General features: G+C 40.2%; 1 pseudogene; it reads right to left on the reverse strand.

Moving 5' to 3' along the window:
- Window positions 1-1,583: 1,583 nt before the first annotated feature.
- On the reverse strand, window positions 1,584-2,654 carry LOC102875487 (annotated as a pseudogene).
- Window positions 2,655-10,524: the final 7,870 nt, after the last annotated feature.

Genomic DNA, 10,524 nt, shown 5'->3' on the forward strand with positions numbered 1-10,524 from the left:
GTACGCCTGATACAGGCCATGGTATTTTCAATCGCTTGTTATGCATCAGAGAGTTGGACAATGACTAGGGAGGACAGAAGGAGAGTGGATGCTTTTGAGCTGTGGTGCTGGAGAAGAGTACTGAATGTACCATGGACTGCCAAGAAAACAAACAGATTCATCCTAGAGAGGATTAAACCAAGCTACTCCTTGGAGGCAAAGATTCCGGGGCTTCGTCTGACATACTTTGGACATGTTACCAGGAGGGACGGGTCCTTGGAGAGGGACATCATGCTTGGGAGGGTGGAGGGACAGCGCAGGAGGGGAAGACCCTCTGAGATGGATTGATTCGGTGACGGGGGCAATCGGGATGGGTGTGTTCGAGGCGGTGCAGTTGGTGCAGGATAGAGCAGGGTTTAGGGCTGTTGTGCATAGGGTCGCTATGAGTTGGAAACGACTCAACGGCACATAACAACAACAACATGCTATGCATTGGAGAGGGAGGCTTAGTGTCAGCTGCACACAGCCTCTAGCATTTTGAGGAGCTGCAGTTATGGAGGGATCCAGGGGCTTGTGGCGTTCTATTTGCCTCAAGTGGGGGTTGGAAGAGTGGACCTGCCAGATGAGCTGGGGGTGTCTGGCCCAGATTTTGCCAGCATTGGGCAAGCCGAATGAGATACCATAGGGCCCTCGGACCTGCGGCCCTTGGGCCAATCTTTCATTGTTTTTGTTTAAACATTCCCTCTAGGTTGTATAGCCCTGTTGTGTTCACTTGTCATACAGTGGTAACTTGTGGTTGCTGTTAGTCTGCACACTGTGACACTGATGTGTCAAATGCATTAATGGTTGGTTACTCATGGTGGACAGTGTTGGGTGAAACTCCTCGACTAAAACAAGCTTGGAAGTAGGAGCAGCATCCGCTTCCGTAATAGCTTGCCTCCAGAAACCCTATAAAACTTGAGAGAGGATGAGAGACACACAGGTGTTGAGGACTCTCCTTCATAGGGTTACTATGCATCGCCTGTGACTCGACGACACTTAGCAACAACAACAAAATGCGTTGGAGAGTAGGACAGTGACTAAGGATGATAGAGAATTGATGCCTTTGAGCTGTGGTGCTGGAGAAGAGTGTTGAATATATCATGGACTGCTAGGAGAACAAACAGGTTTGTCCTGGAGAGGATGAAGTCAGGCTGCTCCTTGGAGGTGGAAATTCCGAAGCTTTGTCTGACATTCTTTGGGCATGTTGCAAGAAGGAACCAGTTCTTGGAGAGGGACATCATGTTTGGGAAGATAGAGGGAAAGCACAGGAAAAGAAGACCTCGATGAGATGGATCAACTCTGTGATTGGGATAATAAGAGTGTGTGTGGCAGGGACAGTGAGGCTGGCACAGGATAGAGTAGGGTTTATGGCTCTTGTACATAGGGTTGCTATGAGTCTCAAGTGACTGGATGGCACATAACAACAACAGTCATTATAAGGTTATTTCTCTAGTAATTTTTTTTTAATGTAAAAACTTGTTTTTAATTTCATGTAAAACAAGAGTGGTCTGGTCCATGCCTTCAGCATGTCCACATAGACCTGTTGAGCGAAGAGGCATAGCCTACCACATGGAATTCAGAGGACTATCTTCAGAAAGTCCAAGAAGACACACCAGGGTCCAGGTCCCACAAAGAGGCCTGGGGTGGCCCCTACCCAGAAGGCTGAGGCTGGGCTGTGTGCAGCCCCCATCCTGTTGACGTCTGGATCTAAGCTGAGGGAGAGGCCTGAGGCATGACCTCCCAGAAGGCCCTGGCTGGCCACAGTCTACGAGTTTATAGGGGCACGTTGGGAGGGGAGAACACCAGGTCCGGCCTGAAGTCTGGATCAAAGAGCATCCAGGATGAGGGACATCAGCTCCGCCCAAGCAACCTCTGCAGCTCCTAGTACAGGAGCCAGCCACAGGCTGGCACAGGCCACTATTGGCTATCAAACTACACTTGGAGAACTTGACACGACATAGGTCAACTCAGAGGAGCTGCTCATGGGCACAGACCATGTATACACAGATCTCCTTGTTGATGAGGAACACATGGTGGCGTCGTCAGTAGAAGCAGACCTCGTTAAGAGACTTGCGGGGAGGGACTGTATAACAATGGAAGAATATTACTTTTCAAAGTGAAGAGTGAACTGGGGGGGATGGGCAGAGGGAAAAGTGCAACAATGAATGAATAGAATTCCAAAGTTTCTGCAAACTTTCACTCATTAATAAGAATAATAATAATAACAAAATAAAAACAGCTGGTTCTGAGACGGCAAGGTGAAAAAAACAAAAGAGAGAGTGACTGTTTGCATGGCTTGTGAATGGAGTAGAGCTGGATGCATGGATACTGTTCCTCGTGGCAATCAGGAGGCCCAGGCTTTGTGGGATCTGTCTCTGTGTTTCCTGGCTCTGGGTAAGTGGGGGCAGGAATGACTTCCGGTTGTACTTGATGCTGGGACTGGAACTGGAACTTCTCCTCGGGGGCCAACAGGTTGCCTCTTGATAGTCATAGTAGTCTGGGCTGTCAGTGTGGTCTCTGTAGTGAGTGTACTGGAAGTGGTCAGGGAACGGAGGCAGGGGGTCCAGGCCATATTGGTCCTGAACCAGCAGGCCTGCAGGCAGGACTAGCAAGAAGAGGTAAGTAGCTCTCATGATCACAGTGTGAGGCGCGCTGGATGGTGTCAGAGGTCTGTCTGGGTCACTGTTGCCCACTAAGTGTCAGCCTGCCTCAGCCGCCCCATTGCCTGCTCAGAACCCCACTCTGGGCCCCTGACGGGCTATTTCTCTAGTAATTTTATAAAGTCAATCTTGAATAACTTTGAGTTTTATGTCTATAGTTTCAACTAAGAAGTTCCTGGAAAAAAAAAATGACTCCTTAAAAGCAATTAAGTGGTCAAAGCAGTACTCAGAAGCTATGAGAGAGAGTAAACTGCTATTTACATAGTATTTTCATTGTATTAATATTGCAAGTATTCCATTGCTGTTGCTGCTGTTATGCACTCTGGCCTCCCTTGAGTTTTCAAAGGTTTTAAATCACAGAGGAGGAGATTGTCCATCTTTGCCCTCCAGATCTCTGTTGGCTTAGTAGTAAAAATTTGCACTGCTGACCCAAAAGTAGATAGCTATCTAGACAGGAATGTATGCATAGATTGTATGCAAATACTAGGCCATTTTAAACAAGAAACTGTAACATTTGGATTTTTTTTTTTTCATCAAGTACTGATAGCTGTGTTTGGTAAAGCTATAAAATGCAAAATAATCACATAAATAACAAGCAAAGCATTTGTCTTTCGCATTGAAAACAGAGAAAGTGGGATTAAAAGAAAAAGTCCTAGTTAGAAAGGCTTCCATATTTAAGGCTGCAGTCCTTGACCATTTGCAGCAAATGCCTCAGGTCCCCATCAGCTTGGGCCAGAATGATTGTATTCATCTGCAGTCTTCTTCCAATTCTGATGCTATTCCTGCTCATAGAGCCCAATCTTCCAGATCTCTGGGTGGATATAGATTGAAAACGTATGGAGATAGGATACATCCCTGGCGTACACCTTTCCCAGTTTTGAGCCATGCAGTGTTTCCTTGTTCTGTTCGGACAACTAACTGCCTTCTAGATCCAAGTATAGATATTGTGTGAAAAAAAAAAAAAAGAAATCTTTTCAGATCTATTCTTCTCAGAGTTAGCCACAGTTTGTTGTGATCCCCACAGTCAAATGTCTTTGCATAATTAATGAAACACAAATAGACATTTCTGTTTTCAGTTAAGACCAATCTAACATTGGCTAAAATGTCCCTGGTGCCACGGCCTTTTCTAAACCCAGTCTACACTTCTGGCAATTCTGTAATGTGCTGTTCCAGTTTTGTTTTTTTTTTTATAATTTTCAGCAGAATCTCACTTGCATGTGATATTAATGATATTGTTCTATAATTTCCACACTCTCTTGGGTCACCGTTTTTGGATTGAGAATAAATGCAGATCTCTTCCAGTCAATGGGTAGGTGGTTGTCCTCAAGATTTCTTGGCACAACCTGGCCAGCACATGCAGAGCAGCATCTGTTTGTTAAAATATGTCAATAGGAATACTGATAATCCCTGGGGACTTGTTTATTGTCAAGTCCTTCAGAGGAATCTGAACTTCCTCATCACCATAGGCTTTTGAACATATATCGTTTTACTAAATTCTTCTGTGTCAGCCAATTACTGTCAGTACAGTGACTCTGGGTAAACCTTTTTTCAAACGCATCTTCTTTTGATGCATTTAACATTCAACATTCTTCCAACGGCATCCTTAAGTATTACTACTTAGGGCTTGAATTTGTTCTTCAGTTCCTTAAGCTTAAAAAAAAAGTGAGTTAATTTGTCCCTTTTGATTTTCCAACTCCAGCTCTTTGCATATTTATTTATAATAATTTATGTTGTCTTCCCATGCTTCCCTTCGAAATTTCTTGTTCAGGTCCTTCAGCTCTTGATTTCTTCCCCTTGCTTTGGGTTCTGGGAGCTCTAGTCACTGGGCGGATTGGCAGTGTCATGATAGCTGTTGAAGAAGTTGAGATTGTTAACAGCTTTATCTTCTTTGGCCCCACAATCAACATCTTGGTACCAGCAGCCAGGAAATCAAAAGATTAATTGCATTTGGGAAATCTGCTTTCAGGGTCCTCCCCAAAATCTGAAGAGTAATGATGTCAGCTTAGAGACTAAGGTACACCTGATCCAGGCCATGGTCTTTGTAATTACTTGCTATGCATCAGAGAGATGGATAATAACTAAGGATAATAAAAGAAGAAGGGGTGCTTTTGCATTGTGGTGCTGAAGAAGAGTATTGATTATAGCATGGACTGGTAAGAGAACAAATAGATCTGTCCTGGAGAGAATAAAAGCAGGCTCCTTGGAGGCAAGTATTTTGAAGTTCCATCCGACATACTTTTGTTATGTTGCAAGGAGAGATTGGTCCTTGAAGAGAGAGATATCATGCTTGGAGGGGTAGAGGGACAGTACAAGAGAGGAAGACTCTGGATGAAACGGATTGACTCACTGACTCGGATAATGGGGCTAGCTGTGTCAGAGCCTGAAATTGGCTCAGCATAAAGTATGGTTTAGATCTGTTGTACATAGGGACACTATGAGTCAGAGTAGACTTGACAACACAAAGCAATATCAGAAAGGCGTAATATTATTGGTCTTACTGTGTTGTCACGTAATCTAGTGTTTAATTGTACTCTCTTTCCTCACAGCAAAAATTAGACATACTAAGCATAGAGTGAAAGATATGTTTTAAATGTATACAATATTTTTAAGGTCTTATTTTGTTTTGTGAAATTACCTGTATTTTCCAAGATAATGGTTTTCAGTAAATCTTTGGAGCCAAATACAGGTAATCTTGTTTTTTTGTGTACACTAAATAAGAGCAGTAAGATAGTAAGCTGTAGCATGAGACTTTATTTAATTTTACTATAAGAAGAGATTACATTTTCCTGATGCATATCTGAAAGGGTCTCACGTTAGCTCTTGTTGATCTACATTGGCATATTTTCTCATTGTTGATATATATGCAAATAGTTACATGTTAAAATGCTTATGACAATATTTATCACAACTTTCCAGTAACTTTTTAGATAACTATTTTACAAATTATTTAAGGCTTCCAATAAATTGCAAAAATGGTACATATAATTTTCTTCAGTGAGCATATAATAGAGACTATAAAAGCTAGAATACTGACATTGTTTCCAGTAGACTTTTATAACAGAAGAATAAATAATTATCCTACCTTTCTCCATACCTTTTCAATCTATATGCAGAGCAGATCATCTATGGGGCTAGGTTTTATGAAGAAACATGTAGCATCAGAATTGGAGGAAGAGTCATAAACAACTTGCGTTTTGCAGATGACACAAACTTGCTCCCCAAAATTGAGGACTTGAAATATTTACTGCAGAATGTTAAGGACAGTGGTCTTAAATATAAATTGCATCTCAACATCAAGTAAACAAAGATTCTTAGCACCAGGCCAGTTGGCAGCATCATGGTGATGGAGAAAAGATTGAAGTTGTTAACAATTCTATTTTGCTCAGATCCATAATCAACATTCTTGGGACCAGCAGTCAGAAAATAAAAATATGAGTTGCTTTATAAAATCAGCTGTTGGGGACCTCTCTAGAGTGCTAAAGAGCAACAATGTCCATCAAGAAACTAAGTTGTACCTGAGGTAGGTCATGGGTTGTTTTGTTTTTTTTTTCCGGTGGGTTTTTTTTGGGGGGGTTCCCCATTTGCTTGCTATGCATCTGAGAGTTGGACAATGAATAAGGATTACAGAAGAAAAATTGATGCCTTCGAGTTGGGGTGCTGGAGAAGAGTATTGAACATGGTATTGACTGCCAAGAGAATAAACAGACTTGTCCTGGATAGAGTGATATCAGGTTGCTCCTTGGTGGCAAGGATATTGAAATTTCATCTCATACTTAGAACACATTACCAGGAGGAACCAGTCCTTAAAGAAGGACATGATGCTTCGAAGAGTGGAGGGTCAACACAGGAAAGGAAGACTCTAGAGGAGATGAATTGACACAGTGACTATGTTAACGGGGTCAAATGTATCGAGGATGATGAGATTTGCTTAGAAGACGGCCAAGCTAAGGACTATTGTTCATATGATCATCATGAGTCATAGTGAACTCAATGGCACATAACATCAATCTATAAAAACTGTTCTTAAACATCTACTAAGGATCTTTGCAATCCATATGACATGATAGAAATCCTAAACAACAAACACACAAAGAAGACAAAATATAAATTATCCCCATGATCTCATGATTCTATATACCAAGGCTGTTTCAATTGTTTAGGTAACTGAGAATTTTTTCTTATTTTTCTTAGATTTTTTTTCTTCATTACTTGTTTTCCTCATTTTAATTATCTATTAAATACTTATTAAGAGGAGTCAAGTAAATAATTTCTTTCAATTGTGTTCTAATGAATAAGCACTCCTAGCAAAACCGCCCAATATGTATCTCACAATTCAAACCACCAAAGTCGTTGCTCTTGAGTTGAACTCAATTGAGTTGAACTCATAGTCAAATTATCTATTGGATTTGGGGGGGTTGTAAATCACACTGGATCAGACTGTCCATCTTTCTCCTGAAAGCTGCTGCTGCATCTGTAATTAGAGTGTCACCTTGGAATTAGTACTGAAACTTAATACAGACTATGCCATCAGAAATAAAATATTTCAAGGGACATAGATCATCTTTTATATGTTAAAATATGTATTATTCACCTACTCCTCATTTATTGACCATCTTGTTATCTGATATTTCATGTTGTTGGCATGATAGAAAACAAACCAACCAACCTGCTCTTTTAGGCACTCACTAATGAGTAGCCTAGTCTAGAGAGGTGAGATGATAAGGATGACATTTGTGGCCAATGATTGTTCTTATTAATTGGGTCAGAGAAGCTAGACAAATCATGAGTGTGGAGAATCAGGTGCAATAGAAGGCGGAGATGTCCAAGCCTAGTGGAGATATCAGAAGCTCGGGCCTGAGGAGCTGAGCAAGGAGCTAAACATCTCTTCTACCAAAAAGCCTTCTCTGCCACATTTGCAGCCTCCATTGATTGGGTCCACTTGGTCAGGTCTCACTAACTTACAGGCCATGTTGTTACCTATTATTCTCATTTCTGTAAGGAGAAGAGCAAGAAGGTATACAGATGAAAGACGGGTGCTTAAAGAGGTCCGGATGTGGTCAGACCTTAGTGGATCCCTTTTACAATGTTGGAGACATATAACATGAGACTACCACAGCCACCACTCCGATTTTCCAAGTTGTGAGTAACAAGAAACCTCAGTGATAAATATGAATTTCCTATTGAAAACATTGACTCATTTCACTTAGCAGATGTAGCCCTTGGTGTGCTCCCCTGTCTATACCAGGAAATTTGGAGGATAGCTGTCTGGAAAACTAATCTATAGAGGTCCATATTTGTTTCTATTGCCAAGAAAGATGAGCAAGGAGAATGTAGAAACTATTGAACAATATCATTTGTATCACAGGCAAGCAAAATACTACTGAAGATCACTTAAAAATAGCTAGAATAGTACTTAGATAGGAAACTCAGAAATTCAAGCAAGATTTAGAAGAGCATTAGGAATATAACTGCTGATATCAGATGGGTTCTGGCTGAAATTAAAGAATATCAGAAGAATGTCTGTTTCTGCTTTATTGACTATACAAAAGCTTTTGACCATGTCAATCATAAGCAGTTATAACCAATATTGAGAAGAATGGGAATCCCAGAGCACTTAATTGTGTTCATGAAAAACTCATACCTAGTCCTGGAGGCTGTTGTGTGAACAAAGCAAGGGAACACTACCTGGTCTAAAATTAAGAAGAAAGTAAACTAGGATTGCATTCTCTTTCCATGCCTATTCAATCTGTGTGCTAGGCAAATTATTTGAGAATCTTGTCTCTAGAGGAATGTTGCATTTGAGATAAGGGAGAGACTCATCAATAACCTGCATTATGCGGATGACATAACCTTGCTTTGTGAAAGTGAGGAGAACTTGAAGCACTTGTTTCAGAAGATCAAAGTATATAGCCTTTAGTATGGATTGCATCTCAGAAAAAAAAATCAAAGATTTTTAGCACTGGACCTATAGGAAACATCATGATAGATGGATGAAAGATTGAAGCTGTCAATGAATTAATCTTACTTGGAGCCACAATTAACACCCTTGGGACCAGCAGTTAGAAAATCAGGAGACATATTGCCTTGGGAAAGTCTGCAGTTAGAGACTTCTCCCAATTATTGAGGATGTCAGTTTGAAGACTAAGGTGCATCTGATTCAAGCCATGGTCTTTTGAACATTTTCTATGCATCTGAAATCTGGACAATAAAGAAAATGACAGAAGGATGCCTTTGAGCTGTGGTGTGGATAAGAGTGCTGAGCATATCATGGAATGCCAAAAGAACAACCATATCTTGGAGAGAGTGCAACTAGAATGCACTCTAGAGGCAAAGATAAGGCTTCACCTCACATATATTGGGCATGTTGCTAGGAGGGGCTATTCCTTGGAGAGGGACATGATGCTTAGAAAGGTAGAAGGTCAGCAAAGGAGAGGAAGACCTTCAGCCAGGTGAAATGACTGCTGCAATGTGCGGTAATGTGTCAAGAAGAGTAAAGATGGTTACAGGATAGGTCAGGGTTCATACCTGTTGTTCATGGAGTTGCTATGGCTTGTACACGACTCAATGGCACCTAGCAACAATAACTGAAAACTTCTTATAAAAGTACCAAGTTTTGTCTTTATTTGTAATCTTCACTTTTTTTTGTTCAAACTTAAACATTGCTATATTATTGATAATACTGAAAAGAATTCCTGTTAGTGTTGTTCTTCTAATTTATTTTCTGGTATATTACTAGTATGATTAACTCTAATGCTATGTTACAAAGCTACAATTTTAACATTGATTCTCCAGGTAATATAATTTCTGAAAAATTAAAAAAGTGATGTTTTACTTAGCCCATGAGATTTTTCATTACATATAACCCAACTGTTATTTACAGTGCAATGTCAACTCCTAATTTGTCAAGAACTGAAGAACAGCAGGAGTAGCTCTAATAAAAAATGAAAGAAAAAAGAAAAAGAAAACAAACAAACAAAAAGAAACCACAAATGAATCTTTAGTTGGAGAGGGTGAGCGGTGGTCACTCAGATGAATCAAATGTCATTGCCTTGTTGTTTTTTTTTTTATCTATCATTCTCATATTTAATCTCTCTTTTTAATCCTTTACATCAAGATGTAGGTGAATGGATTTTTTAAGCCTTAGCTTAAATATTAAAATTTCTTGGGAAGAAAAACTGTCACTTTTTAAAACTTATCACTCTCTCCTATGGCATAAGGAAGCAATCAACTCAAACTCAGGTTGGTAAATGGTCAATCACCCAAAGTAAAAGTGTATTATAACTTATTGGTAAGGAATTGTGCTGCCAACCTAAAGTAAGACAGGCAGTTAGACTGCTGCTCCATGGGAATAAGATGGACAGCACCCTGCCTTGCAATTTACTATCGTTGAAAACCCACTAGAGGGTTTGCTATGAGTTGATTCCAATGTGACAGTACATAACAAATGCCAAGGACATTAATTTAATTCTCCTTACTTAAAAGGAGGCAGTAGAAAACATTAGAAATGGTAACATTAAAAATGACAACATTAGGAAGACAAGGACATTCTTTAAATAATTAGTTTTTAAAACTGTAGGTATGACCAGAATCTACTGAAATAGAAGTGGAACATTTCAATCTTCCACAACTACCTGTTGTGAAATGCTATTTGCTACTTTTAAGTATTTTAGTGTGCACTGTTTAATTAAATTGGTATATATGAAACTCCCATGTGATTAACTGCCTCTAACAACCTGCTGGAGGGTCAGCTATGGGTTGATTCTGACTCGACAGTACACAACAAAAACCATGTGAAAATGATGCAACCAATGAAGGTAGAAGAGGGGAAATGGGCAAGTTGTTT

Source organism: Elephantulus edwardii, unplaced genomic scaffold (genome assembly GCF_000299155.1).
Source record: "Elephantulus edwardii isolate Elephantulus edwardi_28Jun2011 unplaced genomic scaffold, EleEdw1.0 scaffold00030, whole genome shotgun sequence".
Classification (NCBI taxonomy): Eukaryota; Metazoa; Chordata; class Mammalia; order Macroscelidea; family Macroscelididae; genus Elephantulus; species Elephantulus edwardii.